This window comes from Copadichromis virginalis, linkage group LG4 (genome assembly GCF_057382275.1).
Source record: "Copadichromis virginalis isolate Kocher_CV1m ecotype Utaka linkage group LG4, C_Virginalis_male_GT1.1, whole genome shotgun sequence".
Classification (NCBI taxonomy): Eukaryota; Metazoa; Chordata; class Actinopteri; order Cichliformes; family Cichlidae; genus Copadichromis; species Copadichromis virginalis.
This window is the reverse complement of record NC_140621.1, coordinates 13,052,499-13,061,089: the sequence shown is the minus strand read 5'-3', so window position 1 is coordinate 13,061,089 and position 8,591 is coordinate 13,052,499. Positions and strand designations below refer to the sequence as shown.

At 38.8% G+C, this 8,591-nt stretch overlaps 1 long non-coding RNA gene across 2 annotated transcripts; it reads left to right on the top strand.

Moving 5' to 3' along the window:
* Positions 1-6,732: 6,732 nt before the first annotated feature.
* Positions 6,733-7,476, top strand: LOC146710979 (uncharacterized). Of its 2 annotated transcripts, XR_014920074.1 has the most exons (3): positions 6,733-6,756; positions 6,885-6,993; positions 7,113-7,476. It is a non-coding gene; the product is annotated as an uncharacterized LOC146710979 (long non-coding RNA). The 2 variants fall into 2 exon arrangements; XR_014920073.1 differs by having other exon boundaries at positions 6,738-6,993.
* Positions 7,477-8,591: the final 1,115 nt, after the last annotated feature.

Genomic DNA, 8,591 nt, shown 5'->3' with positions numbered 1-8,591 from the left:
ATGGGATATTGCATAGGAATGAGCAGCAGAAAATTAAAGTATTGCACTTGTGACAAAGCTTGTGATCTTTCCTTCCTTCCATCCTTCTTTCCTTTGTGACAAAGCTTGTGATCCTTCCTTCCATCCTTCTTTCCTTTGTGACAAAGCTTGTGATCCTTCCTTCCATCCTTCTTTCCTTTGTGACAATGCATGTGATCCTTCCTTCCATCCTTCTTTCCTTTGTGACATTGCATGTCATCCTGCCTTCCATCCTTCTTTCCTTTGTGACAATGCATGTGATCCTTCCTTCCATCCTTCTTTCCTTTGTGACAATGCTTGTGATCCTTCCTTCCATCCTTCTTTCCTTTGTGACAATGCTTGTGATCCTTCCTTCCATCCTTCTTTCCTTTGTGACAATGCATGTGATTCTTCCTTCCATCCTTCTTTCCTTTGTGACATTGCATGTCATCCTGCCTTCCATCGTTCTTTCCTTTGTGACAATGCATGTGATTCTTCCTTCCATCCTTCTTTCCTTTGTGACATTGCATGTCATCCTGCCTTCCATCGTTCTTTCCTTTGTGACAATGCATGTGATCCTTCCTTCCATCCTTCTTTCCTTTGTGACAATGCATGTGATTCTTCCTTCCATCCTTCTTTCCTTTGTGACAATGCATGTGATTCTTCCTTCCATCCTTCTTTCCTTTGTGACACTGCATGTCATCCTGCCTTCCATCGTTCTTTCCTTTGTGACAATGCATGTGATCCTTCCTTCCATCCTTCTTTCCTTTGTGACAATGCTTGTGATCCTTCCTTCCATCCTTCTTTCCTTTGTGACAATGCTTGTGATCCTTCCTTCCATCCTTCTTTCCTTTGTGACAATGCATGTGATTCTTCCTTCCATCCTTCTTTCCTTTGTGACATTGCATGTCATCCTGCCTTCCATCGTTCTTTCCTTTGTGACAATGCATGTGATCCTTCCTTCCATCCTTCTTTCCTTTGTGACAACGCATGTGATTCTTCCTTCCATCCTTCTTTCCTTTGTGACATTGCATGTCATCCTGCCTTCCATCGTTCTTTCCTTTGTGACAATGCATGTGATCCTTCCTTCCATCCTTCTTTCCTTTGTGACAATGCTTGTGATCCTTCCTTCCATCCTTCTTTCCTTTGTGACAATGCTTGTGATCCTTCCTTCCTTCCATCCTTCTTTCCTTTGTGACAATGCATGTGATCCTTCCTCCCATCCTTCTTTCCTTTGTGACAAAGCTTGTGATCCTTCCTTCCATCCTTCTTTCCTTTGTGACAAAGCTTGTGATCTTTCCTCCCATCCTTCTTTCCTTTGTGACAAAGCTTGTGATCCTTCCTTCCATCCTTCTTTCCTTTGTGACAAAGCTTGTGATCTTTCCTTCCATCCTTCTTTCCTTAATTTAGTTTCAGTTTTCAGATTTATTTGTCATATGCAAGTTAGCACAGGGTCAACATTGCAATTAAATGTGTTTGACGAGCAGCAGTCACTCAGCAGCATGCACAGTAGGAGAAAATATATTAAAATAAAATAAAACAATAAAGAAAATAGAAAAATAGTAAGGAGCAAAATATTAGAGAGACATGGTAAAAGAGAAAAGATGACTGAATATATATGTATCTATAAATATAAATATATGTACATTAGTGATTAAATAAGAAAATCTTGAAAAGAAATATGACGGGAGGGCAGATGGGATATTGCACAGGAATGAGCAGCAGAAAATTAAAGTATTGCACTTGTGACAAAGCTTGTGATCTTTCCTTCCTTCCATCCTTCTTTCCTTTGTGACAAAGCTTGTGATCCTTCCTTCCATCCTTCTTTCCTTTGTGACATTGCATGTCATCCTGCCTTCCATCCTTCTTTCCTTTGTGACAATGCATGTGATCCTTCCTTCCATCCTTCTTTCCTTTGTGACAATGCTTGTGATCCTTCCTTCCATCCTTCTTTCCTTTGTGACAATGCTTGTGATCCTTCCTTCCATCCTTCTTTCCTTTGTGACAATGCATGTGATTCTTCCTTCCATCCTTCTTTCCTTTGTGACATTGCATGTCATCCTGCCTTCCATCGTTCTTTCCTTTGTGACAATGCATGTGATCCTTCCTTCCATCCTTCTTTCCTTTGTGACAATGCATGTGATTCTTCCTTCCATCCTTCTTTCCTTTGTGACATTGCATGTCATCCTGCCTTCCATCGTTCTTTCCTTTGTGACAATGCATGTGATCCTTCCTTCCATCCTTCTTTCCTTTGTGACAATGCATGTGATCCTTCCTTCCATCGTTCTTTCCTTTTTGACAATGCATGTGATTCTTCCTTCCATCCTTCTTTCCTTTGTGACATTGCATGTCATCCTGCCTTCCATCGTTCTTTCCTTTGTGACAATGCATGTGATCCTTCCTTCCATCCTTCTTTACTTTGTGACAATGCATGTGATCCTTCCTTCCATCGTTCTTTCCTTTGTGACAATGCATGTGATCCTTCCTTCCATCCTTCTTTCCTTTGTGACAATGCATGTGATTCTTCCTTCCATCCTTCTTTCCTTTGTGACAATGCTTGTGATCCTTCCTTCCTTCCTTCCTTCTTTCCTTTGTGACAATGCATGTGATCCTTCCATCCATCCTTCTTTCCTTTGTGACAAAGCTTGTGATCTTTCCTCCCATCCTTCTTTCCTTTGTGACAAAGCTTGTGATCCTTCCTTCCATCCTTCTTTCCTTTGTGACAAAGCTTGTGATCTTTCCTTCCATCCTTCTTTCCTTAGTTTAGTTTCAGTTTTCAGATTTATTTGTCATATGCAAGTTAGCACAGGGTCAACATTGCAATTAAATGTGTTTGACGAGCAGCAGTCACTCAGCAGCATGCACAGTAGGAGAAAATATATTAAAATAAAATAAAACAATAAAGAAAATAGAAAAATAGTAAGGAGCAAAATATTAGAGAGACATGGTAAAAGAGAAAAGATGACTGAATATATATGTATCTATAAATATAAATATATGTACATTAGTGATTAAATAAGAAAATCTTGAAAAGAAATATGACGGGAGGGCAGATGGGATATTGCACAGGAATGAGCAGCAGAAAATTAAAGTATTGCACTTGTGACAAAGCTTGTGATCTTTCCTTCCTTCCATCCTTCTTTCCTTTGTGACAAAGCTTGTGATCCATCCTTCCATCCTTCTTTCCTTTGTGACAATGCATGTGATCCTTCCTTCCATCCTTCTTTCCTTTGTGACAATGCATGTGATTCTTCCTTCCATCCTTCTTTCCTTTGTGACATTGCATGTCATCCTGCCTTCCATCGTTCTTTCCTTTGTGACAATGCATGTGATCCTTCCTTCCATCCTTCTTTCCTTTGTGACAATGCATGTGATCCTTCCTTCCATCCTTCTTTCCTTTGTGACAATGCATGTGATCCTTCCTTCCATCCTTCTTTCCTTTGTGACAATGCATGTGATTCTTCCTTCCATCCTTCTTTCCTTTGTGACATTGCATGTCATCCTGCCTTCCATCGTTCTTTCCTTTGTGACAATGCATGTGATCCTTCCTTCCATCCTTCTTTCCTTTGTGACAATGCATGTGATCCTTCCTTCCATCGTTCTTTCCTTTGTGACAATGCATGTGATTCTTCCTTCCATCCTTCTTTCCTTTGTGACATTGCATGTCATCCTGCCTTCCATCGTTCTTTCCTTTGTGACAATGCATGTGATCCTTCCTTCCATCCTTCTTTACTTTGTGACAATGCATGTGATCCTTCCTTCCATCGTTCTTTCCTTTGTGACAATGCATGTGATCCTTCCTTCCATCCTTCTCTCCTTTGTGACAATGCATGTGATTCTTCCTTCCATCCTTCTTTCCTTTGTGACAATGCTTGTGATCCTTCCTTCCTTCCTTCCTTCCTTCTTTCCTTTGTGACAATGCATGTGATCCTTCCATCCATCCTTCTTTCCTTTGTGACAAAGCTTGTGATCTTTCCTCCCATCCTTCTTTCCTTTGTGACAAAGCTTGTGATCCTTCCTTCCATCCTTCTTTCCTTTGTGACAAAGCTTGTGATCTTTCCTCCCATCCTTCTTTCCTTTGTGACAAAGCTTGTGATCCTTCCTTCCATCCTTCTTTCCTTTGTGACAAAGCTTGTGATCTTTCCTTCCATCCTTCTTTCCTTAATTTAGTTTCAGTTTTCAGATTTATTTGTCATATGCAAGTTAGCACAGGGTCAACATTGCAATTAAATGTGTTTGACGAGCAGCAGTCACTCAGCAGCATGCACAGTAGGAGAAAATATATTAAAATAAAATAAAACAATAAAGAAAATAGAAAAATAGTAAGGAGCAAAATATTAGAGAGACATGGTAAAAGAGAAAAGATGACTGAATATATATGTATCTATAAATATAAATATATGTACATTAGTGATTAAATAAGAAAATCTTGAAAAGAAATATGACGGGAGGGCAGATGGGATATTGCACAGGAATGAGCAGCAGAAAATTAAAGTATTGCACTTGTGACAAAGCTTGTGATCTTTCCTTCCTTCCATCCTTCTTTCCTTTGTGACAAAGCTTGTGATCCTTCCTTCCATCCTTCTTTCCTTTGTGACAATGCATGTGATCCTTCCTTCCATCCTTCTTTCCTTTGTGACAATGCATGTCATCCTTCCTTCCATCCTTCTTTCCTTTGTGACAAAGCTTGTGATCCTTCCTTCCATCCTTCTTTCCTTTGTGACAATGCATGTCATCCTTCCTTCCATCCTTCTTTCCTTTGTGACAATGCATGTGATCCTTCCTTCCATCCTTCTTTCCTTTGTGACAAAGCTTGTGATCCTTCCTTCCATCCTTCTTTCCTTTGTGACAAAGTTTGTGATCCTTCCTTCCATCCTTCTTTCCTTTGTGACAATGCTTGTGATCCTTCCTTCCATCCTTCTTTCCTTGGTGACAATGCATGTGATCCTTCCTTCCATCCTTCTTTCCTTTGTTTAGTTTTAGTGAGAAGTGTCTGGTTGCAGCCACTGTGGAGCTCCACAGTAGCCGGAAGCACGTGACCTCCACAGTAGCCGGAAGCACGTGACCTCCACAGTAGCCGTAAACACGCATGGATACCGTGGAAGTCTTGCAAGTTGATCGCAAAGGTTAGTTAAGTCTTTCTTATATAAATTTGCCGTTAGTGATTTCATAATTCTAGGAATCGTCTAGTTTTCTTACAATGATCATGTTGCCACTTTTTTTGCGTTACAACAACATTCCTCCTTATTTTAATGTTTTTTCATCGTGCTCCATGGCAGAGAAACACACAGATATGCTTTTTCCTGGGCCTGGTTTTAGTAAGAGAGCTGGATTAACGGCTTCTGTGGGCGAGAAGAAGCAAAAACCACATTTTGCATTAGAGTATGATTTATTGTTGGCGTCAGAGATGCAAAATAACGAATACTTCAATACTGTACTTAAGTAGAATTTTCTGGTATCTTTACTTTACTGCTGTACTTTTTTGTGCCTACTGTATACTTCTTTATACTTCTACTTCTCACATTTTAGCACGCGTATCTGTACTTTGTAATCCGTACATTTGTAAATCAGCACGCGTGCTTTGGACGCAAGATTACTTCAAAATTTTGTACATAAATTATATTTTAGACCCTGTACTTCTTACTTCGACTTGACTAAAAAGTCGAGCCAGTGCTTTCTAAACAGAGGTATCTAAACTGTAGTAAGGAACGTGTGTACTTGTGACACCTTTGGTTAGCGTCAACACTGCAAATTTCGTCACAAACAGATTTATATATTTATCAATACTTCTATTCGTCATTCTTTTCTGTACAGCTTTTTTATTGCCCAGATTTTAGTTAGCCTCTGTTCAATTGACTGTTATATGTCAATAGAAACATATCTCACAGATTAAAGTGTCTTTTAAAATATTTGGGTTTTTTTTTTCAAGAATTTTCTTCCCAAATCTATTACATGCCAAGTGTAAATTGTTATTTCTGCTAAAACCTTAACTTAAATGTGTATATGGTGTTTATCTGTTTCTCTCTGTGTTTTAGATGCACACATCAATCTGGAATTCAGGCTTAAAGCCAGAATTGCAGGAATGCAACACGTGTTGCAGAGGACTCTTTCACTGCCCTCTGTGCCCCACTTTCAGCCCTACTGTCAGGGCAAAGATTGAGGAGCATCTAAGTGTGCATATAAAAAATGCTTTGCCTTTAAAAGGTATGTTTGTATTAAATATACTTTATAGTTATAAATATGCACTTTTTTAAGCACTTCTGCATTATCTTTGTTGACTTAAAAGTTGCTGTTGATATTGTACAGTTCAGTGCATTCATCTGCAACAAAAATAGTGTTTTTATAAAATATATTTTTATTTACTTTTCACCACTTTTCTTGACATAACTTTTGTGATCCATACCATTTTGCTTTCATTATTGAGGTTGGCTTGGATGTTTTTGTTAACATGTACAATCTGATTGTTAGACAAATTGATTGCATTCTATACAACTACATTTAAATTACATCTGTTTGTTTGTTTGTTTTTTTCTCTTACAGATAAAATGATATGCCGGTGCAGGCAGCCTTGTAGGACAACAGGACACTTTCACTGCCCTGTCTGTAAGATTACAATCATACGGCGTGGGGATATGGCAAGGCATTTATTGTCTTGTCAGCATTCTTCAATGCCAAGTCAGCCACCATTATCAGGACTGCTCCCCGCTGAACTCTTCGAGGAGACCCGTCTCCCCCCCCCCCCCCAAGGTTTTGTCTTCGGTATCTGAACCATTTTCTGAGTCTTTGTTAGAACATTCATAAGCTCTACCCTCTGTGTTCAATAAAACTGCAGCTGATGGAAAGTCCATGAAAATGACATGCCCTCACTGTGGCCTTACTCTTCGTAGCTCTGGCAAGCTATTTGCACACTGGAGAGAGGAAGCCAAAGCTGTGCTTGAAGGACAACACGTGCCCATTTTCAGACTGAAAAAGCGCAAGTTCCAGGAAGTCAGTCAGGTCAGTATTCACTTTAAACAGTAGTGTAATTACATGGTTAGTGACATTTGAATAACTGTTAAAAAACTGTTCTGCAACAGAGAAATAACTATGTTTTCATCCCCATTTGCCTGACACAGGAGCCAGCAGTTGTTGAAGATCTGCGTCCTGCTGTGCAGTGGGCTGTCCAAAATAAGGCACATGTAACAATGCCCAAATATCTGTCCTTAAATCAAGGGGACCAGCAGAGGGTCTTAAGAGACATGTCAGAGGAAGAAGACACTGGAGCAAGGGACTTGTTCCTCTTTGTTTTTCAGTTTGCAAAGGACATGGAGCTCTTTTTGAAAGCATGTGCTGATGATCAGGGGCTAAGGGTCAGTGCTATGTTTGACATGTAATGGACAAATGAAGGCACTGGCTGTGTTTGTTTAATATGTTGTTGTTGTTGTTGTTGTTTTGTTTTTGCATAGTACAAAATTCCAATTAAACTTATTTCAAAATGTTGTTCACTTGATTCTGTGTCCATACTTATAATAAATGATTACAGTGAAACAGCATTAAATGTAAATGTAACAGCATTTTTTTAAACTTGTAATTTCAAAATAAAAAGCTTATTGTTGATATTAACAGTAAAGAATTGTAATCAATAATATTTTTATACATTTTAAACATTAACACTCTGGGCTCTATCCTGGCTATCTGTGGACACTTCACTTATTCTTTTTTTTGACTACTGCACTGCAGTGGACCAAAACAATGACACGGGTTTGATCTTAAGGATCTAATAGTTATGTGTGTTGTGCATGACATTGCCACACAAATATGTATTTGCAAGATAGAGTAGAATAAATTATGACGCATGAAATATTACATAGGCTGCAGTGAATTTCTGTTGATACAGCCAATTGAGCTTTGAGTTTCCCAGTCAAACTTAGCTTTGAAGCACCTGCTAAAAACACTTTTACTCTTTTACATTTCATAACAAGACACCATAGCCAAAATATTAACAAAATATATATTATTAAAAAATTCAAAGCTGCACATACAGCAACAAACACCGTTAGTAAATGTGTCCTGGAGTTTATGCAGGTGCAGAAAGTGCTGCTGCTGTAAGTCAGCCTAACAGCTTACAGATCACTTATTTTTCTGGAAAGATGGTAGGAAGGGCATCACTGCTCATTTCTACAGTCTCCCAGATCTTGGAATACAATCCCTTTGTACCATGAAACCACTTCGCAGTACTAGGAGTCCACTAAAACCTATAAAGAGAGTGATCCTGGAAGAAATGGGGCACACACTAGTGACCTCAACAATTGCAAGACGGCCTTTTCCCCGATGCTCAGATGGGGAAAAAAAGGAAGTTTCATGAAAACATTAGGACTTTATCACCGTTTTACCAGAAAAGTTAATGGTAATATATAACCTAACTGGCTATAAAGAGTAAAACATTTAGATACAATTTTGATTTTGATGAAAAGGACTGGTGCTATTTTAAAGAGTCACGTCGGTAAAAGTAGATAAATGTTTTAAGAAATATACATTTTATAGCATTTTGTGAACATACACAAAAAGTGGCCATTTTTGGCAACAAACAAGCTGAGAGAGAGTTGTATATTTTT